Raw genomic sequence first — 25571 nt, forward strand, 5'->3', positions numbered from 1 at the left:
TAGTGATGCACACCTTTAATCCCAGCAGATAGGCAGATCTCTGTGAGTTCAAGGCCAGTCTGGTCTACAAAGCGAGTTCCAGGATAGGTTCCAAAGCTACAGAGAAACCCTGTCTCGAAAAAACAAAAAACAAAACAACAAAAAAAACTTCTGTGGTCATTTTCTTTTGTTGACTGTAACTTTTCCTTCAAGATTACAGTTTGTCCAAGTAACCAGTTATTTTATGAAAATACTATATTTGCACAGTACTATGTGTTTTCTTCTCATAAGGTATCTATTTCATTTCTAGTCACCAATCCTCAAAGATGCCTACAGTACACTATAAAAAGGAAAGTTATAAATCAGTACGCACACAGTATAGAGATGTGTTTGTATCTATGAATACTAAGTGTCTTATGCATGCAAATATGTATGTATAAGTATCTATATCAGAAAGTTAACAATGGATCTGAACATGGTAGAAAATTTAGAAGATTCTCCATGGGAGTAAAAGTTACATTTTATAAAACACCTGAATGCTCACTCAGTACAAGCCATTACATTTGCTATATAATACTGATAAGCATCCTCTGGTGGGCAAATGTTTCGTATTAACTTGTACAACTACCAATAAAACAGCAATTAAAAATGTTAAATACACTTCAGATTTATACAGAATAGCAGCAGATTTCCTCTAACACCGCTCCCTTTTCCTCTAAGGTTAACTACTCTGCAATATGTTATCAATCATACCTTTATTATCTATACACATGATAAGGTCTGTTTACCTTTAGATTAGTGGAATCATGGTCTCCAACATTCTGTGACTCCTTTACTGTATTCTAGAACTCCTGTGTCAGTTCATCTAGGTCTCTCTGATAAGAATTTTTCCTTTCTTTGTTCTAGGACACTATATATTCATACAAATTCTTTTTTGGTTTTCTGAGACACTATGCAGCCACGACTGACCTAGAGCTCACTATGTAGTTCACATCCAACACAATCCAGAGATCTCCCTGCCTTGGCCTCTAAAAGCTGGGATTTTATTTATCTACTGAAAGATACCAATTCACAACCCTCTGCTGCTTTTTCTAATTTGACACCAATACTTCAAAAAGAAATCATTATCTGCACATCTTTCTCATTACATATCATGCTTATTATACAGAAATCCCTTTATCTAATTTGAACTAGAACTTTTCTTAATGCATCATACAGCAAACATTTTCAGGTTATCTTCATTTCATTTTATCAGTGGCAAAGGTACACTCATTGACCAAACTTTTGATTTAAGGCCAAGCCAAGAAGTCAAGATGTTTCTCTTGACTGCAAAAAAATTTAAACTGAGTTCTTGGGATAAAAATGTCAAGAAACTGAGGATACTTGCAAAGCAATGAGCATGCAGACAATTTTCAAATTTCTGTATTTACATACATTTCTTCACTATTCACTCCCCACCACCATCCCCTACCTGCCATATGATGTAAAGCAAGTCCCACACACTGTATCATTTCACTTGTTTCAGAAGAATGCCAATTCCACCCACTCATAGTTTATTAGTTTATAAAATATTAAATCAGATGTTTTAAAAACACTACATGAAGATGTAGCTCAGTAGTGAAGTACATCCCCAGCAAAACACATGCATACACATTAATATGTACAACCAACTATACAGGTTCAGTGGTAAAGCAGATAAGGCATACAAGCACATTGAGCTAACAGCAACTGTATAGTTTCACCAAATAAATGACTATAAGCATTTAATACAGTGAATCAGGTAAAGACAAGTCAATTAAAGTTTCTATAGCATATTCAGAAGCTATCCCCCCTCAAAATCTGCCACTTGACTTTTGGACTTCGTTACACTATTTTTACATTTTTCGTACACTTTTAAATGTGCACTTACATTTTAAAAATATAGTTACTATACTTCTGCATATGACTGGACCCACTTCCTTCCAAATGTACAGCCAAGTGTCCTAACTCCGTTTCCATTTTTGGCACAACACTTAGGACATTTAAAAGAACTAAAGTGCCAAGTTAACAAAAGAAGGAAGTTGTGCAAACAAAAGAAAACACAGTGGATGTTCAACTTGGTAACCTCATACTACATGTACTTAAAGATTACAAAGCAGTTTCTGGTGCAAAACTGCAGCCATGCCTAGCTCACTCAATAGCAGTCTGGCATAGGCCTCTATTAGACTCGTACTAGTTACCAGACAGTAAACTGATATCCACTCTGAAATAACCCACATCTCACCAACAAACGTCAAGCTTCCTAGTTCTCTAAATAGGACTTAATTCTGTTAGGCTTGGTGAAGAAAATGAATGTAATCTTCGGAAAAAAAGCAAAGGCTATAAACATTTCCTTACTAAAATAGAGGAAATGGGCCCTAGTTAAAGTTCCTCATCTGGGGCTTCATCAAAATTTTTCTCTAATGGTCCAGAGAGTAAACCGACATAAGAGGCAACACGGTCTCTATGAATACAGCCATATGACTATGTTCCAACTAAAGTTTATTTACAGAAACAGGTGGACAGGATTTGGCCATGGGGAGTGTTCTTCTGTCCCCTGACTTACACCAGTTTGCTCTTTTTTTCTAGCAGGAATTTGATACCCTAACTGCATATTGACTGGAACAGATAAGGTCCACAGAAAGACACGTGATTACTGCAGTATCACCACAGAAATGAATATTCTTAAAATTAATCACTAGTCTAGCAAGTTCTTACCATAGCACAGGCACACATAATTTTTAAAATATGATAGTATATACATCACCAAAAGGTAATAGTCACTGTAAAAACCTGTTACGGGCTGGAGATGTTAGCTCAGTGGCAGAGCAAAGTCCTGACCTCTGTCCTTACACCACACAAAATAAACAGTTAAAACAACTGATAAGCCGGGCGGCCGTGGCGCACGCCTTTAATCCCAGCAGTCAGGCGGATCTCTGTGAGTTGAGACCAGCCTCGTCTACAACAGCTAGTTCCAGGACAGCCTCCAAAGCCAGAGAAACCCTGTCTCGAAAAACAGAAAGAAAAAAAAACAACAACAACAACTGACAAGTATTGGCAATAAAAGAAAAACAATTAAGACAAACTTAAGTGTTTTATTCTATTAGAGTAAGTAGAAAACACCTAACTAAGCATATAATTGAGATTCATAACTTCACTACTCAAAATGCAGGAATAAACTCTCAAACTGTGTTTAAATAAAAGCAAAACTTTGTGTTTTAGATGACTTAAAATTTTTTTTCCTAATAATTACTTTTGCCAGGCAGAGGCAGGCGGATCTCTGTGAGTTCGAGATCAGCCTGGTCTACAAGAGCTAGTTTCAGCCGGGCGTTGGTGGCGCACACCTTTAATCCCAGCACAGTCAGGCGGATCTCTGTGAGTTCGAGGCCAGCCTGGTCTACAGAGTGAGTTCCAGGACAGCCTCCAAAGCCACAGAGAAACCTTGTCTCGGAAAAAAACAACAACAAAAAGAGCTAGTTTCAGGACAGCCTCCAAAGCCACAGAGAAACCCTGTCTTGAAAATCCAAAATATTTAGTTTTGCCAAAATATTTTTAATTTAGAAAGTGGAACCCATAATCTTCTAGGCACATTGTGTGTCTGTTTAATTCTATGTTGTACTCAACAAGTGGTAAAACAGACAGTAGATTTTAAGGCACTAAAGAATAGCAGTCATTTTAGTATGGCACGACTATGCATAAACCAGATTCACACGCTAAGTTCAAAGCCACTTTCCACAGAACATATGTGAGCTGTGGAACTATTGAAATAGTAAATACATTGCTTGCAGGAAAAATTAACGGGATGGAAGGCTGAACACAAAGAAGTAAAATTGAATAATGCAAGTATATAAGACCCCTTGAGACCAGAAGCACAGGCCATGTGTCAATTTTCTGCAATGTATTTACTGTCTCAGCAGTTCAAATTAAAGTTGTGCAAAACTCCCTGTGAAGAGGTGGGAAACACAAGCCTCAAACTGAAAGAATATATTTTCAAGCCATGGAACAACAAAAGACCAATATTTACAATATACAGAGAACTTCTGATGTTCAACAACTTCAAATAACCCAACATGAAATTAGACAAAAGGATGGCAAGCGTTTTTACTGAAGATCTAGCAGTGGTCTGGTAGGCTGCCCATACACCCATCGATGGCACCATACCCATGAGTGGAAAGTCTCCATGGTGTGTTGGGGGTCAGGGGCGGAGATCCAGGAAGAGTTGGTAGAGGGGAAGGAGGCACAGCTATGATCAGTAGTCAATGTATAAATGTATGAAATTCTCAAACAAGACATTTTAAAAGACCTAGTGGTGCCGGGCGTTGGTGGCGCACGCCTTTAATCCCAGCACTCGGGAGGCAGAGGCAGGCGGATCTCTGTGAGTTCGAGACCAGCCTGGACGACCAAGCGAGTTCCAGGACAGCCTCCAAAACCACAGAGAAACCCTGTCTCGAAAAACCAAAATTAAAAAAAAAAAAAAGACCTAGTGGTGTGTTTTCAGGGCTGACCATTTGGCGTGTTCTTCCCTGGGGAGAGCCACCTCTCCTGCTCCCAGCATTCCCCAGTTGCCTGTCGTTCTATATAGGGTTGAGTCCTAGTCCCTGTCCACTTTGGCATGTTTGTTGGTGTCCTCCTTGCTTAGTTCACATTTGAGTGGTCACACTGGTGAGATTTTACAGGTATAGCTTCTGATGTTACTAGGAGACACAATCACTTAGCAAACTCCCTGACCCTCTCTCTGGCTCATACAATCTTTCTGTCCCCTCTGGCAATATTCTCTGAGCCTTAGGTAGGGGAGTGTTTTTTTTTTAATATATCCACTGGGACTGGAAACATAAACACAAAGTAACAGTATACCAATTCAATTTTATTTAGGGTGTGTGTGAAAGAGTATACACAAACACATACATACATGCAGCAACAATGTAAAAAAGAGGCCATTAATTTGAAGGAGAATAGACAGGGATAGTTATAAGGGAGAATTTGGAATGAGGAAGAAGGGAGAAACACTATGATTAAAATATTAACCTCAAGGCCTGGCAATGATTGTGCAGCCTTTAATCCCAATACTTGGGAGGCAGAGGCAAGCAGATCTGTGAGTTCAGGCCAGTTCTATCTACACACACACACACACACACACACACACACACACAGAGAGAGAGAGAGAGAGAGAGAGAGAGAGAGAGAGAGAGAGAGAGAGAGAGAGAGAGAGAGAGAGAGAGAGAGATAACCCTGTCTCAAAAACTTACCTCAGCAGAAGGGGTATTGGGGGAATAGGAGGCAGGAGAGGGGAGGTCGAGGGAGCTGGGATTGACATGTGAAACAAGCCATGTTTCTTATCTAAATAAAATAAAAAATTACAACCTCAAAAATCTCAAATAATGCACAAATACAGTAAACAAATAAAAATGCTAGTAGCAAGTGCAGATCATGAGCCATCAAGGTATTAAAATTAAAATGATAAAGAAAAAGATCACTACATACTGATAGCTAAAGGGAAACTAGAATATCATAAAGGAAAATAGCAACAATGCAAAAAAGCTGGCAGTCACAAAAAATTCATACACTGCTAATGGGAATTTAAAAATGGAGTCCTTTTGGAAAAGTTACTTTGAAAACTAAACATGCAACTACCCGGCAATTATATTCCAGAAGTTAAAATCTATGCTCATACATGGAACCAGAGGTTCTTTGATAGGTGAATGATTAAAATTTCATCTACCATACTATTCAATAATGAAAAGAAACACATTATTGATTAAGAGTATATTCTCTATAAATCTCACGGATCTCCAAGGAACTGTGCTAGTGGTAGGAGGCAGCCTAAAATGGCTATAGTCTGTGTTCATTTATTTAGCATTCTCGAAATGACAAGAAGAGACATGGGAAATAGATCACTGAGAGACAGAAAGTGACTGTAAATATAAAAAGGCAACACACGGAATCCTTGTTGGATAAAACTGCTCTGTGACTTGCCTGGAGGGCTCACAGAAAGTTACACATGGTAACACTGCAGAACTAAACACAGACAAACTGTATGTTAAAAGTGGTGGAATACTGGGGCTGGAAAATGGCTTAGCAGTTAAGAATGAGAGTTTAGTTCCCTGCACCTCTGTCAGGCAGCTCATAATTCCTATGGCTCCAGCTCCAAGGCCCTCTTCTGGCTTATGTGGGCATGCACACATACATACAAATTTAAAATGAAAATAAATTTTTAGAAATAAAAGAAAACCTAGTGGAATGTAAAAATGATGGACAGACTAGTTCACCTTTTTAATTGTACTAGAATATTTATGAGACCAACACTCAGTGAAATCAGACATAGGGTATAATTTATGACAACCTACAACACCACAATTCATAATCAAGAGAAAAAAGTATAAAAATATAATATCAGCCAGTAGCAAGAGTTGTAAAACAAAAGCATGTGTTTCTCCTAAGGAAATCAAGGAACAGAGGGGAACTATAGAGCCTGCCTGTGGTGGCACAGTCTTTAACCCCAGCACTCAGGATGCAGAGGCAAGTGGATCCTTTGAGTTAAAGGCCAGGCTGGTTCCAGGACAGCCAAGGCTATACAGATAAGCCCTGTTTCAAAACACAAAAAAACTAAAATGAACCAACAGTTTACAAAATAATATATTTATCTCCTCCTCCTTTATTGAGACTTAACTTCAAGGGGATTTTGTTCATCCCGACTTGGATGATTTTTTTTTTGGTTCTTCAAGACAAGGGGTTCTCTGTATTGTTTTGGAGGCTGTCCTGGAACTCCCTCTGTACAGACCAGGCTGGCCTTGAACTCAGAGATCCACTGCCTCTGCCTCCCAGTGCTGGGACTAAAGGCGTAAACCACCAACTCCCGGCTTGATATGACTATTTTTATTTATTTATTTATTTATTTATTTTTACTTTTTTGGTTTTTCAAGACAGGGTTTCTCTGTATTGTTTTGGAGGCTCTCCTGGAACTCGCTTTGTAGACCAGGATGGCCTCAGAACTCACAGAGATCTGCCTGCCTCTGCCTCCCGAGTGCTGGGATTAATGGTGTGCACCACCAAGGCTCTGCAGATATGACTATTTTTAATAAAAATAAACTACATGTCCATGTCTCACTAAAACCACACACCATCCTCTCAGACTACAATTTCATAGAATAGGTGTTGCTCTCATCATATCCTGAAGGTCTACCACAAAATACATGAGCCACTAAGAACAAGAAAGTAAAATGAATTTATAAATAGCACATGCTTTTTAAATGATTTTTAAAACACTTTTGTTGTTGTTTGAGATAGGGTCTCTCTATGTAGCCCTGGAACTTTCTATGTAGACCAGGCTAGCCTCACAGAGATCTGCCTGACTCTGCCTCCCAAGTGCTGGGACTGTCTGTGTGTCACAACATCCAGCTGAATCCTTTTACTTTATGTGTACCACATGTATGCCTGGTGCTCACAGGGGCCAGGAGAGGGTGTTGGATCCCTAGAGACAAGAGCTATAGCCGGGCAGTGGTAGTCCAGGCCTTTAAGTCCCAGTACTCAGAGGCAGAGGCAGGCGATCTCTGTGAGTTCAAGGCCATCCTGGTCTATAGAGGGAGCTCCAGGACAGGCTCGAAAGCCACAGAGAAACCCTGTCTTGAAAAACTTTTTAAAAAAAAGAAAGAAAAAGAAAAAAGTAGGAGTTACAAGGCAGGAGTGAGCCACCATGTGGATGCTAGGAATTGAACCTGGTTCCTCTGGAACAGCAGTCATTGCTCTTAACCACTGAGCCATCATTCCAGGTCCTCTGTATATGGTTTTAAAGTTACTAGTCAGTTACAATTTTAAGGCTGTATGTTCACATCCTCTTACAAGTCTCTAATGGCCCTGAGTGTCTACATCTCAGTGTGATACCCGTATTTCTCATTCGAAAGTGAAGCTAACCTAACTGCTTCTGAATTTATGTACATGTAGCAGTCACTCGTTAAGTCAGGATGAATTAAGAACTAAGCATAACTTGATACACAGACCTTTGAGAAAACGTTCTAAAGTGATGTAACAAGATTCAGCCACAGCCTTAATGTGAAGGGTATTAAATTACATATACATTCATAAAAATCTCCAAATACAGGATCTAACATGAGGGATTTATGTATCATTCTGTCAACCGTAGATTCATTTTCATTTCTATAAGTGAAATCTAAAAAAGTGCCTTGTTCAAGGTTGGTATAGCTGGATACAGCTGAGGCTAGAATCTGAACATCTCCAGAGTCTGGATTCAGATCTCTAGCCGTCTAATTGGGCAAGATTCTTTGTTCTTTCTCCACCCATCACATCCCTACCCAACTCGGTCACAAAAAAATCTATTACTTGATTTAGTTTTAAGAATATTTTTGAAAGAACCCACAAAACTGAAATCACTCAAACTTTGACATCGGTCTAGCACATTTTGCCCTTTTGCAGATTCAGCTGAAAAGATAAGCTAGTTTGCAATTTAAGGGAGGCCTTACATTTACATTTTGGCTTGACATGCTCAGTATCAGCTCTGTAATTGATAGCCACTGGCTGACTTATATATCAAGAACATTTGAAAGCCTTGCTTGTTGGAAGTGAAAAAAGGAAAAAAAACTAAAGTTACAAGTAAGAGCAGGAAATGTCCATAGCAATGTGTGACTAAGCATGAATTTAGAGGTCTAAGAAACAAAATGCAAGAAGGAACCTCAGTTATGCTTGAATTTGAATCCAACTGCCTGACAGCTGGGCATATTTTCACAGAAGAGGAAACTGAATGGTTGATTAAACCATTAACCAGTAAAGCAAACGGCTTACTTCTTCAGCAAGGTTCATTTCCCCTTATTCCGATCCTTACCGTCGTTTCTCTAAGTGAGGACTGACTTTTGGGTTTTTTTTTAAAGATGAAAAGTACAAAGGAGAAAATTAATTTCAAGAAAATGAAAAATGTCTTCGAAGGAGATGCTGGAGCAAAAAAAAAAAAACGGGGGGGAGAAATGACGTCTGATTTCAAATATGTAACCGGTTAGGCAATGAATCACATTCTCCTAGGTTTTTCTGTCTATAGACATCAGCCACAGTTCTTTTCGGTACTCGAATGAGAGGAAGAGGAAGTGAATAAACCTAGTATCAAATATACCTACTGAACACGGGGATGAAGACGGGAAGAACACACCATACATGCTTCAGCTAGGATCCAGCTGTTTGCTAACATACCTAAAGGTATGGATGCTGAGAGGGTATCTATCGAAACCTAAGGCACCCCCCTACTCAAACTGGAGGGGGCAGATGTTTCTAGAACCAGAGAGACATCCACCCCCCACCCCGCTCGCGCCCCGACCCTGTTAGAGTGACTGGGAGGGGACAAAATGGAGCTGAGGTCTAGGGGCGCCCTAAAGGTCGTTTGGAGGTCTAGCAGGCACTTTGTGTCAACTGAGACTTGGCATAGCCCTGTACCCCCGGGAGGAAGAGTTCTCATGGTCCTCGGATTCGGGGAGCTACGCGGAAGAGCCAGGCAGGGTTCTAGAAGATCCCGGAGCGCATCCAAGAAGAGAGTGACAACGATTATCTCCCCCGAATCCCGGGAATTTCCGGAGCCAGCGGCCGCTGCTGGGAAGCCGAGCGCCCCCCTGACCTCCAGCCGGCTCAGGTGAACAACGCGAAACCCGCCAGGGATGGGGGGGGCCCTCCCGGGCACCGAGCGAGCGACCGCAGCCTCCCCAGCCTAGGATCACTCACCTAAGGTTCTGCCTCGTCCACCCACGACGTCTCCACCACTCGGTCTGGCCTCAAAGGAAAGGAAGCTCACGGAGAGGAGCCTACGTGCCCGCTAGCTCAGGAGCTGCCTCGCAAGGAGGGGCGCGCCGCGGAGGCCAGGGGAAAAAAAAGCCGCAGCGGCGCGCGCGCAACCCGGACGGCCAGAGGAGGCGGGGCGCGGCGCGAGCCCGGAAAAGACGCGCCCGGAGGGGCGGGCGGAGCGGGGGTGCGCGGTGGTGTGGCTGAGCCCGCCGAATCGCAGGCGGCCGCCGGCTCGGCCCACCCACGCGCCCGCCCCCGCTCGCTAAGGACGTCACCGCCACAGAGGCGGAGCCCGGTGGGGCTCGTGGCGGTTGCGAAGGACGATGGCTGCTACGGAGGGGTCGCGGATCACTAAAGGCTACCCAGAGCCCATTGCCACAATGCTGGGCAGAACCGCCCGGGAGGGCTTGGCGCCCGATGGCGGAGAGTTGCAGAACAGGCCCACGCCCTAGCGGGATTCCCAGGACTCCACCCAGGATGAAAGTTCCCCCGAGGTCATCTTCCAGCCGCCCTTAGTAGATACCTATCTTTGGATTTGCCTCGTGCTTCCTATAGGAGAGATCTTAACCCCGTTTTCTGCCTTCTAACTCCTGAAAGTCTGAGCCAAAGCCTCCCATCCTTTTATCTTGCCTTGAGCTGTGTTAAGATCCTTGATCCCTCAAGGCTCACGAAATGTCTCTTGAAGGCAGGCTTTTGCACGTCAATCAGTCAAGGCAAAAGAGCCCACAACTGATAAGAAAGTCAGAGCAGTACCGTGAGATCATATTGCTTCTAAGCCTATACTTGATAAAGGCTTTTTTTCTCCCCCAAAGAGTTGAGAAATTGTTTCGAATAAAATCCCAAAGGCTATCTCAGGGCTGCAAGACATTGTAACTGAGAATAAGCCACAACAAACTGCCAAGAGTACATCGCCAAAAGAAAGAAATGTCAACTATTCTTCCAATTCTTTGATGCATAAGAGTGAACTGGTTGCTTTTTTTCCTGCTTATTATGGGTGTTTTGCTTACTAGTTTTCATTTTCCTCATAGAATGACTGTGTGGTGTACACAAATACACACAGAATTGCTCATTTTAGCTGGTTACAGTAGTTCTTAGCTTCAATGTGTATCATAATCATCAGGTGTTTGCTCAAATGTGAGTACCTAGACAAATAATCCTCAGATGTTTTAGTCTGGATCTTAAGTAGGTGAAATTTTTGAATCTTTTTTTCTTTTAGTTTTTCGAGGCAGGGTTTCTCTGTATTGTTTTGGAGGCTGTCCTGGAACTCACTCTGTAGATCAGGCTGGCCTCAAACTCACAGAGATTCACCTGCCTCTGTCTCCCAAGTGCTGGGATTAAAGGTGTGCACCACCAACGCCCGGCGAAATTTTTGAATTTTAAGAAGCACCCAAGCCGGGCGTTGGTGGCGCACGCCTTTAATCCCAGCACTCGGGAGGCAGAGGCAGGCGGATCTCTGTGAGTTCGAGGCCAGCCTGGTCTACAAAGTGAGTTCCAGGACAGCCTCCAAAGCCACAGAGAAACCCTGTCTCGAAAAACCAAAAAAAAAAAAAAAAAAAAAAAAAAAAGAAGCACCCAAAGGAGATAAAGTGTGTGCTTGCCTGAGAGCAGAGATTTTCAAATTGTTTGAGAGTTGCTATTTTAAAGCTGTAGTGCTTCTTTTATTCCCAACAGACCCACCAACTTGTATATTGTTTAGTCACTCATGTACTTTTCCTTTCTCAAGATTGACCTAGAAAGTTCAGGACTTCAAACAACAAATTTAATTGTCATCTTTATTTTTATAAGATCTTGTTGTAATACCAGAAACAGATAATTATTAGCTGGCTATATATCCTACTAGGGACCTACAGTGTACAGAGACCTGTCATTTATCCTCAAGTTAATACAAAAGAAATTGGAGGGACAAACATTCACTTGTTCAACAACTTAAAGTTTAGTTATGGAATTAAAACACAGGTACCACACAGACCCAGTGTTCCACATAACTCAACCTGTTAAACTAAGCAGGAAAAGAACTTGTAACCAATGATACTTTTTCTAGTTTCCTTCATCATCAGTCACGTAGCCCAGACATTTTTAATTAAGTCTTCTGAACTCAGTAGTCCTCAGGAACGTGCAGAAGTCCCTCCAGCTTTACAAGGTGTAAATAAAGGAGGGGAAAATTGGATTTTGTTTGTATATACATATGTGTGTACATATCATATATGCGTGTGTGTATACATATGTATGTGTGTATCAAGCGAAAAGCTACATATCATTTAAACTATTTGTCATTAAACTATTCATTAGTGCCCACAGTAGGTCTGGTCACCTTTACTATCTACCAGATCTTTTCCTGAATGCTTAACCAACAACATTCAGGATAAAGAAGAAAAGCTACTTGTGCAAGAGAGAAAACAACCAGGTGTGGTGGAGTACACATTTAATCCCAGCATTCAGGAGGCAGAGACAGGTGGGTCTCTGTGAGTTCTAGGTCAGCCAAGGTTACATGAGACTGTTTCACCAACCAAACAAAAATTCACCCAAATTGGAAACAAATATTTCCAAAGAACTTCTTTTTTTATTGTTTCCAGAGCAAAACCAGGAGGTAATGGCACAGGCCTGTGACCCAGCACTCTAGAGCCCTAGGCAGAACCAAGTTTGAGGCCAGACTGAGCCACAAAATGAAAGCCTGTCTCAAGATCACACTATATCAATTAACAATGGAAGGAAGGAAGGAACGAAAGAAGGAACGAAGGAAGGAGGGGGAGGGGGAGGGCAAAGGAGGGAAGGAAGGGAGGGAAGCAAGAAAAGATCTCTAAGACCTCTGACCTGGGAGCAAAACATTTGTCCCTCCCCCAAGCAGCTGTCTGACATTTTAGAGCCATTGCAGTTTTTAATGCCTTAGGAAGATGGAAGATTATTATCTTTGAAAGGTGCAGAAACAGATGCATATGAAACAATGAGTCCAGTCACAAAACTAGTCATTAAGAGCTTGGAATTCCTACACTCCCAGGGGCTCACTGTAAAGCACACTCAGTAACATATCACCAAAATCAAATTAGAAACAAAGGGAAATATAAGATGCAATTGTCAAGATTCAAAATACAGTATAAAAAGGGAGATATACATGGTAGAAAAACAGAAAAGGTACTACAGGGTAGAGGAGGACACTAGAGAGAGGTAGCAGTGAGGACAGTAGGATACAGGGACAAATAAGAGCAAACTATGTATGAAAATGTCATAATGAAAATCGTTACTTTGTATGCTAATGTTAAAAATTCACTTGAAAGCTATTTTAATAACTAAATAGGAAAATAAAGCATCTGGAAGCTAAATAGAATTGAACAAGGCTGTTCTGTTAGCAGCCTTGCTAACTTCGCTCTTGTGTAATAAGAAGCTGAAATAGATAGCCAGGCTGCTCTTGGCATTAGTTATTTATGGAAGGACAGAAAACAACTGTTCTTCACTGACTATGGACCAAGTCTTTGCATCTTAAACTTACTTCTTGGGTTACTAGAATAATTTCCTCCTAGAGCCCAAATACAAGCAGCAGGACTTTGTAATAATATTTGAATACACAAATTATGTTAGAGCTTTCCATTGACAAACTTTATTTTTACAGACCTGATAACCAGGCAAAATATTTTCTTTAGTACTAAGTATGAAGCAACCAGTGAAATCAGAAACCTCAGAAGATGATCTCACTGTGAATGAAATAATAAACTAAGTGACTTCGAAACTGGTCAAAGACAGAGCTGCAGGTACAACTCAGCGATACTGCTCTTGCCTGTTAATCCCACTGGTCGAGAATAAGCCCACTACCACAGTCTAAAGCCAAATTTGAAGCAAGCTTTAATTAAATACCGGCCAGGTGGGTAGCCTCTGATCAGGTCCATACCTAGATTCCCAGGAAGTAGCCCTGAGTCAGGGTTGGTAGCAGCTTAAGAGGGAAAACCCATCTGGTCCAATCAGGAGCAAGCATACACCCTGAGGTACCTCCAGCCTACATACAGTCGGGGGCAAGTTTATTTCCTGCCTGTGAACCTCCTGCCCACATGTGATCAAGCACATCTGGTACAAACTTGTTTACTGGAGTGAAAAGCATGTGGCTTGTAATCTCCAGTAAACAATAGCCTCCAGCATTTCAGGAACTATCTGTCCTTGAGCAAGAGGCTTGCAGATCAGAGGCATTTTTGTTTCATGGATCACTTAGGCATAGTAATTTAAACTTTAAAATGTAACTTTGACTCTCACATTCTCCCCTCTCCCCCCTTGAGTTGTATCCTGAGTCGAATCCTTGACTCTGTGATTGGTACCTGTTTATATTGGGGTCTAATAAACATCAGCTTAATGTTACCCAGATAGGAATTATCATTTGTTAAGGCATCAGTGGTGCAAGAGCCAACAGCAATTAGCAGAAGCAGAAGGGTCAAAGACCCTGTGATGGCTGACATCAGAGTTACTATCTAGAAGGAACCTGGAAATGAGAATAGGTTCCCCTTTTTGCAATGACTTTTTGTGGGTGGGGGCGTTGAGACAGGGTTTCTCTGGGACTTTGGAGGCTGTCCTGGAACTAGCTCTTGTAGACCAAGCTGACCTCGAACTCACAGAGATCCACCTGCCTCTGCCTCCCAAGTGCTGGGATTAAAGGCATGCACCACCACCGCCCAGCTAGCAATGATTTTTTTTGTACAGCCAGATTATTTCTAATGATTCCTGACTGGTTTATATAGAAGCAACAATTTTCTCTTCAAGCTATATAATAACCTATCCATTTTACATGGAGCAGGTTGAGTGCCCTATCATGCTATAGCACTATTTCAGCTAATGAATCTACATGTGGATAGATCTGGGCCTATTTGGTCTTAACAGGTACCTTTCTTGGTATGCCCATAGGCACTGTAGGTAACTATTTTGTCTCCTATGCTAGGGAATTTCCTTTTGATCTAACATTCCAGCCTCTTAGGGGACAAGGGGTGATAAACTTTCTTCTGTAACTACTTCCTGTTGAAACTAGGCCCAGGAAGGCTGGAATGCTAGACAAAGGCAAGGAGGGAATTAGAGCAATGGAGCATTTATCAGACATATCTTGCTTTCTGACCTAGCTGAAGAAACAGGGAGCAATCACATTGGCTAGTCTGGTCCACATCAGCTTTCAGCATGCCCATGGTTGGTAGTCATTCGGAGCAGGTTGTAGTCAGTAGTTGATGCTTGGATGGTATCTCTCAGCCAAACGGAAACCTGCTGAGACAGATATACACTAGTGACAGAAGTTAAAGTTTAGGAACTTAAAGGAATATACTATATTTGGAACTTTCAGGCCTATAGTCCTAGTAATTGGTGAAAGGAATGAGTCCTGTGATCAGGAAAGAGACAAGAGATTCCATCCATAGTTTGGAAAGCTTAGGCTACACTTATCTGGAGTCCTTTGAACCTGTGAAAGGTGGATCCAAGTCTTGTGACTCCCTAGATTCTCCGATGTTTGCATGAATTTTATTTTTAGTTTACAAAATTACATAGAAGTTTTAGATACTATTAGCATTACCAATCTCTACTAAAATTCACATCGTAAAAAAAAAAAAGCAGGTAACTGGTGTCTGCAAAACAGCTGGAGTAGACTCTCTTTTTTGAGTCCTAGCAAAAGGTATAGATTTGGGTTAAAACTCATGAAAACTTTTTCTCTGTGCATAGAGATAGATATAGATTTGACAGAGATGTCTTTGGCCCAATGAGAAACACCATTAATATTTACAAGACAATCAAAGAAATTTTAAAATTTGAGCTTGTAGCCAGGCGTTGGTGGCACACGCCTTTAATCCCAGCACTTGGGAGGCAGAGACAGGCGGATCTCTGTGAATTTGAGGACAGCCTGGCCTACAGAGTGAGTTCCAGGACAGCCTCCAATGCCACAGAGAAACCCTGTCTCGAAAAAAATAATTTGAACTTGTGACTAAACAGTAAATAGTCACTGCTCTACCAGCTTATCAGAACTCCATTGATAAATGTTAAAACTCTGAATTTTTGAAATCTCATATATCTTAAATCATTTATTTATATCTTTACAACTTGCATTTATACATCTTAAATCATTTTTCTGAGTCCCTCAGAACTTATTTAAACTTTCACATCCTCAGACCTTTATATACCTTAGAACATTTTCTTAAACCCTCAAAACTCGCATGGGCTTTAACACTCTTTCTTTTTTAAAAATTTGTTTAATTTTATTCTATGTGCATTGGTGTGAAGGTGTCAGATCACCTGGAACTGGAGTTACAGACAGTTGTGAGCTGCCACGTGGGTTCTGGGAATTGACACAGTCCTATTCAGCCTGGTAAACTGAGCACCAAAACACTGCCCCTTACATGCCAACTCTCTCCAGTTCTCTTTTCAGTGTTATATCCATAGGCACCCACCATACTGACTAACTATTAGTTTATATTTCTTAATTATATGCTACATTTTCAAATGAGCTGCATTGGTACAATGTCCTAAACAAGACTAGAAACATATACAGTATAACAAAAATAACCTTAAATTTATATCACTATATACAAAAATCCTTACCAAAGTGAAATATTTGAGACTAGTAGTTTTTTTTAGTTTAAAAACTAGATTCCAGCCGGGCATTGGTGGTGCACACCTTTAATTCCAGCACTCAGGAGGCAGAAGCAGGCGGATCTCTATGTGTTCGAGTCCAGCCTGCTCTACAGAGCGAGTTCCAGGACAGCCTCTAAAACAATACAGAGAAACACTGTCCCAAAAAAACCCAAACAAACAAACAAACTACATTTGATAATCTACCCTTTTATCCTATCATTATTATTTTTAAAGTGGATTCAATAATCTACCCTTTCCTAATATCCCCTCTCCGTTTTCTTTGGAAAAAGATTCCTCAATCTAACCTCCTTTGTTTAGTTTTCCTCCTTGTCCATGACCAATAAAGATCCCTCAATCTAACCTCCTTTGTTTAGTTTCCTCCTTGTCCATGACCAATAACAACTTGCAACCAATACCCATAAACTATGACAAACATCCACCACATGACCAGAAAATATCCACCTCACCTCTTGGCAATGTAGGCATCATGTTCTCTAGACTGCTTCCTGTTGTCTGGGGGTGATGGCATCTCTAGGGGTCCCTTAAAAATTGTGATAATGGTCAAGTCCTGAGAGAGCTAGTTGTATTATTTTTTTGTTTAGTCTCTGTGTAATGGGAAAGTATAGAGTTTACCTGAAGTCTTGGCTGTGAAGCTAGAAGCCTTGACGTTGTTCTGGGTGTAGGTTTTTGAGGAAACTGTAACTGAGGCATTCTGAAAGGCTGGATCATTTGGGCTAGTTGTCATGTCTTTATTCATGTTCGGTCCTTTTGTTCTGAAAATACACAAACTTCTAAAGGTAACATACATATCTGTTAACACAAATATGGAATGTGCAGTGTGCATTAAGTCAGCTAAAGATGATTTGTTTTATGTTTGAGCAGGTAAAAAACATCTGTCAACTTATAAATTCATTTGGACTGTATAACTAAACTGTTATGAGGATTCTGTAGTCAACAAGATTTGTCAGGTCTCATCTAGTCTCAGAACCATTCCCATGTGGACGAATCAGCATACATGTCACCTGTCCTGTAATCTTTCCTGACTTCTTCCCACATGTCTGTAGCCAAGATCCTCAGGAGGTCTTCCCCAGTCAAATCTGGTTTTTATTAATTTTGAGGGAATCCATAGCTTTTCATTTCTTGTAGAAAGAAAAGCACAATCTCTCTCCCAAATGCAACACATTTTCTAACTTCCATTCTGAAGCCAAGACATCCTTAAAGTATATAGGCTTGTTTAATTCAGTAGTTCTTTCCACAATCCAATGTCTTAGCAACTGCCATTCACTCATCAACATTAAAAAATTCAAAGTAAAAAAAAACAACATACAATATCCAGGCACCCATTCTTATGTGGCTTATTTTTTATATTATTTTATTCTTTCTTTAAAGACTCTAGTCAGATATTTCTTAATTATACTTAACAGTTTACAATCACTTATTAGCTTTCATAAAACTAGGACTTGCTGGGGTAGTGTTTGTGAGAAGGATCTGGGGAAGCATAGAGTCTAGCATTGCCCTTGACAAGTTAATAGGCACCATAGCCCTGTGTTAATGGAAGTGCCACAACTTCGTTAGACAGAAATAAGAAGAAAGACTCCCTCCCCTTTTTTTAATGAGACAGGGTTTCTCTGTATTGTTTTGGAGGCTGTAGGACCAGCCCAGCCTCCAAACTCACAGAGATCCACCTGCCTCTGCCTACCAAATGGTGGGATTAAAGGCATGGGCCACCACCGCCCGGCAAGTCTCCCCTTTTTTATCAAGCAGGAACTTTCTTCAAACCTCTGAGGAAATGGGGACTTTTGTCTAAATGTCTAACCTTGGGAAAAGGACAAAAGGACTTTATAAATTTATCTCTGTTAAATTTGAGTCCTAAAAAATTTCTGATTAGAAGCTTTTTTAGTATCAAAATAAAACTTTAAACTCATAAACATAATCCACAGAGACTGGGAAATTTCTTGATCCTTTTATAGTATACCATTATAGAATATAACAGTTTATTGTATGACTTAGTTTATCAAAATAGCTAAGCTTAACAAAGTTAGAAAAGATAAGGAGACTAGACATGTATTCTTCAGCATGAATAGACCTTAGTTTAGGTAAGGAGACATTCTCTAAGCTAGTGTTCCTCAATTTTCCCAATGCTTCAACCTTCAATACAAGTCCCCATATCATGGTGACCCAGCCCCCACCACCACTGCAACTTTGCCATTGTTTTTGTTGTTATATTGTTTTGTATTTTTTGAGACAGGGTGTCTATGCAGCTTTGGAGCCTGTCCTGGAACTTGCTCTGTAGACCAGGCTGGCCCCAACTCATAGAGATTCACCTGCCTCTGCCTCCCAAATGCTGGGATTAAAGGTGTGCACCACAATTTTGCCACTGTTACGAATCTCAATGCAAACATAAAACAGGGAGGTGCTCCTAGGCTCCCTTGTAAAAAGGTCTTTCAACCCCTAAAGGGTCAAGACTTATAAGTTGAGAAGATGCTTTGAGTTTTTTTGCCAGACTGCTTAGGTCATTGTCTTGATGCATCACGATGTAGGAACATCCCAGTATCTGGTACTTAGTATTTGGTGTTCATAGTTGTGGCCTTAATTTTTAGTCTTTTATTTTTATTTCAAATGTTAATAATATAAAAAATTTAAATATAACTTTCCTCTTTCAAAAGTTGAAAATCTCTCAACTGTGTGCTCATACTATATCAAAAATAAAGTACCTGTTTTTACTTCAAGAGGAAAGATCTAGGGCGCAATCACAGTATGCATTGACAAAACCAAACTCCAACAGTGCAAACAATTCAAAGGTCAATATCCGGGATTCATTCACAATCCTTGGGGTTTTCTTGAGAGTCTTGGATAACCTTTTTGGCCCCAGCGTCTGCAGAATATACATAACCTGTCTTCCAGATCTCAGTCTAATCCATTTCATTGTTGGTGATGCTTCTAGTGATTATCACATGGCACTAGCATTTCCGAAACTGCTAAGGTCCACCATTGCAACTGGGCTCTCCTTAGGAACCCTTAAAACCAATACCACCTGGGGAACTTTTAAATTACAAAGTTTAGCTGCAAGAGAAAGGTAAATTCTTGCATTTAAAAGCCTGGAGGTACAGCTTCAATACCTTATTAAACAAATATTGGTTTGAAATCCTATCTTTCATAAACCTTGTTTCCAGAACAGGACAGGAATTATCATACAAAAATCTGTTCTAATCCAAAATATCTTGGAGACCTGTTATTGCCTCCTTGGTAGGCCCATTACATGTTGTCACCTTTAATCAAGATGGTGGTGAAATTACATGGCATCCATCTTCTCTACCCCTAGCAAAGACGGCTGTCAGCAATGCTGGCTGCCTAAACATGGTGAAGTCACATGATATCAGACCTCTCCAATCCTAGTAGAAATGACAACCAGCCATGTGGTGATAATTCAAAAGGGAATCATACCCATGGTTCCTTTAAAATTACCCATGCATAGTTTTTTTAAATTATCAACTCCCAGTGTCACTAGTTTTAACTTTTTAAAAAGATTTTATAGATTTTTAACCATGTCCAACAAGAATAAACTTATAAATATTGAGGTACAGAATGTTCACTTAAGCCGTTTGTTTGTTTGTGGCTGTTCTGCTTTGCTTTCTTTTCCTTGTCACTGTGTCAAGCGCATCAGATGACCCAGGACATGCTTGGATTTAGTGAGGGAAGAGCCATAAATGAATTCAAGAGTCAGTTTTCAAATAAAATAGAACAGCATGAAACAAATTTAATGATATCAACACCAAAAAAAGACATCTAAACTCATGCTAGCCAGAATCCAGTGACCAGAGAGCTCAGATAAATTCTGAGCCTCAACCACAAATGCAGCCATGTGGTCACTGGTGCCTGGCACACAGAAGCAGCCTTGCTTTATCTTTTCCAATAATCATTGATATTAATGAAATACATTTCATCAGTTTTTAGACTCATTGAAAGACCCAAACAAATGGAAAGTCACCCAATGCCCTAAAACAGGAACTTTAATGTTGTTGACTTGTGTGATAACTCAGGTCTTCCCAACTTATTCTATGAAGACACATTTTTAAAAATATAATATGTACTTAATTTTTGGAGAGTTTCATTCAATGAATTTGTTCATATTCACCCTCCACTCTTCCCCATAACTCCTCCTGGATCTACCCCTCCACTCCCTACCCCTCTCCCATGTCTTCTTTGTGTTTTATAACACACTGATTCCAATTTGTACCATACATGTACTCATGGGGTGGGACCGCCCACTAGAGTTTGGTCAATTTACTAGAAGCCACAGCCTTACAAACAATTAGCTCTCTTTTCCCTAGAATCTATCAGCTGTCAATACCTCACCCCACCCAATCCCAAGGCTAGGTCGACTGGCTTGAAAATATGCAAGTCTGTACAAGCACCCACAGCTGATGGCATGAGAAATTTAGTGGAACTTCATTTCAGTTTCTCTTTAGAAACTCCTTTGATGTCCTTTTTAAAACTAACTCCTATGTCCCCTAAATAAATTTTGGCAGTGTTCCTTGAAAATTGCTTTAGCAAGCTTCCCAAGAAGAAAGAAAAATCCTATTGTTCATAAAGCAATGAGAGGAAGAGGGAATGAAATGGGCTGGTAGTCATCAAATATCAGAAAATTATCTTTGTGCTTCTAGCCTAGTCATGTTAGATAAAAAGATAGATCACCAATCTTGTAACTCACTCAAATCCTTTATCCTTTCCCTCTAACATACAAGAAGATCCCAGTAAGTCACATTCTTAAAAGGCCAGTGAAAGAACATCTTTAAATGTGCCTTACTCAGAATCACCCACTATAACAGCTGGGAGCCCAATGAGAGGCAAAGTGGTAGGAGGGAAAACCATCTGGGATTTGGACTTGGGTCTACCATCCTACACCAAGTCATGAAACCTCTTTCTCAATCTCAGCCTCTTCGCCAGCAAATTGGAGGCAATAATACATCTCAATCATAAGACTCACCGAGAGGCAGATTAACTGAAAATGTGCTCCTAAAAAACCTGCTTATAACATTTGTGTAGAAATGGTGGCTATGAATTACTATTATGGTTTTAATATGAAATGTACCACACAGGGTACCTTTGGATCGAACTATATTCTTTGCTGGCGTCACTATTTTGAGAAGCAATAGGAACTTTAGGCCACAGGAGTTAGCAAGAGGAAGTAGGTCACGCACAGGGGCTTGCTATTGGTCATACCTGCTCCTCGGTCCTTTGCTTGCTTTCTCTGATTTCTGGCTGCTGGGAGGTGAATAGGCTCCTGCCTCCATGATGTCCCGCCTTTCCAAATAGAATCAACAAAGCGTAGGACTATGAACGGAAACCATGAACCAAAACATGTCCTTCCTCTCAACTTGTTTGTCAGGTACTGTTTCACAGTGAGGAAAAGTCTGAAACTCTTCTGAGGTGCAACCTCCTCATTTTACACAGGAGAATTTTAAACTAAATAAAGAGAAGAAGCTAGAACAAGAACAGCAGTGAACAGCAATTCTTCAGGGTCTTAATTGCCAAGTGGCTTTTAAAAAGTTAAATGTAAGATCTAAAATCCTTCAGCTAATTTCTTCACAGAATTTTGTCTGCCCATAAAGCAAGCTGTCCCCTGTGTCCTACAGTGTCCAAATATTCCCTTAGCTTATGAATTCTATGAAATAGAGAGCCCCCTAATTATCTCTAAATTATCAGTCTGCAATCCTTCTAGCTAAAATATTATGATAAAAACTGTCTGCTTCACTTGTCTCCTATATGGCACATGATATAAGAAAGTGTCTGTTATTCAATAGAAAACATTTAGCAGTACGTCTAAATAATAAAAGCTGCCATCTATCAGGCATTTACTATGTGACAGTCACTGAACCAAACACATTGCCCACACTATTTCTTTTAATCCTCACACAGGTGTATAAGATAAAAACTGTTATACTGGTTAGAGTTTTTGTTTGTTTGCTTGTTTTTTAAAAGTGTTTGTGGAAGATAAACAGATCTCTGCACTGGTTTTTGTTAATTTTTTAATGTGCAGTGGTGTTTTGCCTCCACGTCTGTCTGTGGGAGGTGTCAGAAGCCCTGGAACTGGAGTTACAGACAACTGCGAGCTGCTATATAGGTGCTGGGAATTGAACCCGGGTCCTCTGGAAGAGCAGTCAGTGTTCTTAACCACTGAGCCATCTCTCCAGCCCTTGGTTAGTTTGTTTTTATGGCTTTTTTGTTATTGGTGTTGCAAACTTGACACAAGCTAGGAACAGCTGAGAAAAAGGGACCTCAATTGAGAAAATGTCTCCATCAGATTGACTTGTAGGCAAGTCTGTGGAGTAGTGTTTATTTATTTGTTTGTTTTTATTTATTTTTTATGCGTGGATGTAGAGGTCAGAGGACAACCTTCCATCATGTGGGCCTGGGATTTGAACTCAGATTGCCAGGCTTGGCAGCAAATGCCCTTACCCACAGAGTTATCTCTTCAGCTCAGTTTCACCATTGTCATGATTAATGACTGGCTTGGGAGGGCCCAGCTCACTGGGGATGGAACCACCCCTGGGCAGATGGTCCTGGGTATAAGAAAGCAGGTTGAGCAGGCCATGAGGAGCAAGCCAGTACACGGTGACTTGGGCTTCAGTTTCTGCCTCCAGGTCCCTGCCTTGGCTTCCCTTGGTAGTCTGTGAGCTAAAAGGAACCCGTGAGTCCCCTAAGCTGCGTTTGACAAATGTTTCATCACAGCAGCAGAAAGCAGACTAGGATACTCCTATTTCTAACAGTGGAAAATTGGGCAAAAATCCTGGATGTTCATCAATTTAAGAAAGCATGAATGCGGATGAACATCTATGTTTTAGATTATTATCATATGCACCCACCTAAAAGAGAAGCAAGGCCTCTTTTCATAACAGCCTACTTCCAGGAACTGAAACTAGGTTCTCTGCAGGAGCAGAGGCAATCATTTTGTTTGTTTGTTTTTTTGAGACAGGGTTTCTCTGTGGCGTTATAGGCTGTCCTGGAACTCACTCTGTAAACAAGGCTGGTATCGAACAGACAGAGATGCACCTGCCTCTACCACCGGAGTGATGGGATTAAAGGCATGCACTGTTACTACCCTGCAAGCAGAAGAAATCTTAATCACTAAGTCATTTCTTTAGCCCCTAACATCCTACTTCTATATTAGACCCCTTTCATGAGAAGAAATTTAAAACAAATATGTTGAAAGTGAGCCTATAGATTTTAAGAGTATCATTTCTTTTCTTTCTTTCTTTCTTTTTTTTTTTTTGGAGGCAGGGTTTCTCTGTGGCTTTGGAGGCTGTCCTGGAACTAGCTCTTGTAGACCAGTCTGGTCTCGAACTCACAGAGATCCTCCTGCCTCTGCCTCCCCAGTTCTGGGATTAAAGGTGTATGCCACCAATGCTCAGCAAGAGTGTCATTTCTAATCTAGGCTACTTAATTAAGTAGGTAGCTTGCAGAATCTGTGGATAACCTCAGCCTTCTGAGAGCCTGTTTCAACATCAACATTTCCAATTTTTGCCTGAGGCCTGAAACCATGACTCAGTCATTTATAATAATTTGTTGGTCTTGCAGGGGACCTGGGTTTAATTCCCAACATTCAAGTGGTGGTTCACAACCATCTGTAATTCCACTTCTGGGGGATCTGATGCCCTCTTCTGACCCCGCAGGAACCAAGTATGCATTTGGTATACACACATACATATGTTCAGGCAAAACATTTATACAAAATTAAATTAATAAATCTAATAAAATTATTTTTGCTTAGTTTTCACCCTTAGAAATAGTGCTCCAATTAATATCCTTACACATGTATCTTTTGGTATCTGGCTAAGCTTTTTTAAATATGCTGTGGATATAGTTTGGTGGCATAATGCTTGTCCAGCCTGCACAATACCGCAAGATTTAGTAATCCCCACCACTGCAAAATCAGAAAACAAAAGCTCTTTGTAAGGAGACTTCTGTAAGTGGAAATGATGTCAGAGAGGATGTACATTCTACATTTTTAAAGATCTTCTCAAACTGTCTTTTGTAAAGGCCTCAGCCAGAGTGTGTTTGCCAGTTTCTTCAAATCCTTTCCAAAATCAAAAGATATCAATCAGAAAGGCTTGCTCATCTGATAGACAGAAAAATATGTTTCTTGTTGTCTAAATTGCTTTCACATGCCTATCCTAGAAGTCTGGAGGCAGAGTCACAAGGATTTTTTTTCTGTTTTTGATTTTTTTTGAGACAGAATTTCTTTGTGCAGTCCTGGATGCCTTGGAATTCTGTACTCCAGGTTGGCTTCAAACTCCAAGATCCACCTCCCCTGCCGCCTGAGCGCTGGAACTAAAGGCACTTGCCACCATTGCAGGGCAAATATTTGTCATTGTTTGTTTTGTTTTTTCAAGACAGGGTTTCACTGTGTAGCTCTGGTTGTCCTGGAACTCACTATGTAGACCAGGCTGTACTCTAGAGATATGCCTGCTTCTGCCTCCCGGGTGCTGGGCTTAAAGGTGTGCACCACTACACCCAGCTTAAAATATTCTTTATGAAATTGTGGGCTTTCATTTACTTAACACTGAACAGGAGTGCGACATTCTAAATATTACTAAAAATTTCTTAATATATAACAATAGTATGTCATAATTCTCTAATATGCATGTCCCACATAATTTATTTACTCACTCCCAACCCACTTTGTGGGAAATTTTAATTGGTTTCTAAATTATTCCAGTATTATAAATTATGAATATCTTTGCTCATAAATTTGTGTTTCTATTTACTTTTGGAACATTTAAAACTCACTGAATGAGATAATAGAATTTAAGGTAATTGACACATTATCAAAACAGTGGTTATGCACACCTTTAATTCTAGCACTTGGGAGGCAGAGGCCGGAGGATCTCTGAATTCACTCATGGGCAGCCTGGTCTACAGAGGAAGTTTCAGGACAGCCAGTGTTGTGCAGAGAAACCCAGTCTCATTAAAACAAACAAAAACACACTTCCTCTAATTTTCGAAAGAAACTGAATAATAATTTGCAAACATGTTGACAGGTAAATGACCAATAAGAAAATGAATTTATACTCTGTTGTAAAGTATCATATGTAATTTTAAATTGAACATATCAGTTCTTTAAAAATTCCATCAGCCAAAAATAGTATTTGAGTCAGAGCAAAGGGAAGTCATTTCTTTTGTTTAAGATTTGAATTTGGGTCATCATTGTCATGCTCCTC

At 40.5% G+C, this 25571-nt stretch overlaps 1 protein-coding gene and 1 long non-coding RNA gene across 7 annotated transcripts in view; both read right to left on the bottom strand.

Moving 5' to 3' along the window:
- Positions 1–9893, bottom strand: part of Acsl4 (acyl-CoA synthetase long chain family member 4) — a 63978-nt gene extending 54085 nt beyond the window's left edge. For 3 of the 6 annotated variants that reach the window (XM_040744487.1, XM_040744486.1, XM_040744488.1), the window contains exon 1: positions 9712–9892. The gene's annotated coding sequence lies outside the window, so the exon portion shown is untranslated. Of the gene's footprint in view, positions 1–5243; positions 5267–9711 lie in introns of those variants that run through there. The other 3 variants (XM_040744483.1, XM_040744484.1, XM_040744485.1) reach the window with 2 other exon arrangements.
- Positions 9894–11529: 1636 nt separating this feature from the next.
- On the bottom strand, positions 11530–21654 carry LOC121140023. Its single transcript, XR_005876845.1, has 4 exons — positions 21574–21654; positions 16984–17123; positions 16818–16891; positions 11530–14994 (listed from the first exon to the last, which is right to left on the bottom strand). It is a non-coding gene; the product is annotated as an uncharacterized LOC121140023 (long non-coding RNA).
- Positions 21655–25571: the final 3917 nt, after the last annotated feature.

Source organism: Mesocricetus auratus, unplaced genomic scaffold (genome assembly GCF_017639785.1).
Source record: "Mesocricetus auratus isolate SY011 unplaced genomic scaffold, BCM_Maur_2.0 Super-Scaffold_100003, whole genome shotgun sequence".
In the NCBI taxonomy this organism is placed as follows: domain Eukaryota; kingdom Metazoa; phylum Chordata; class Mammalia; order Rodentia; family Cricetidae; genus Mesocricetus; species Mesocricetus auratus.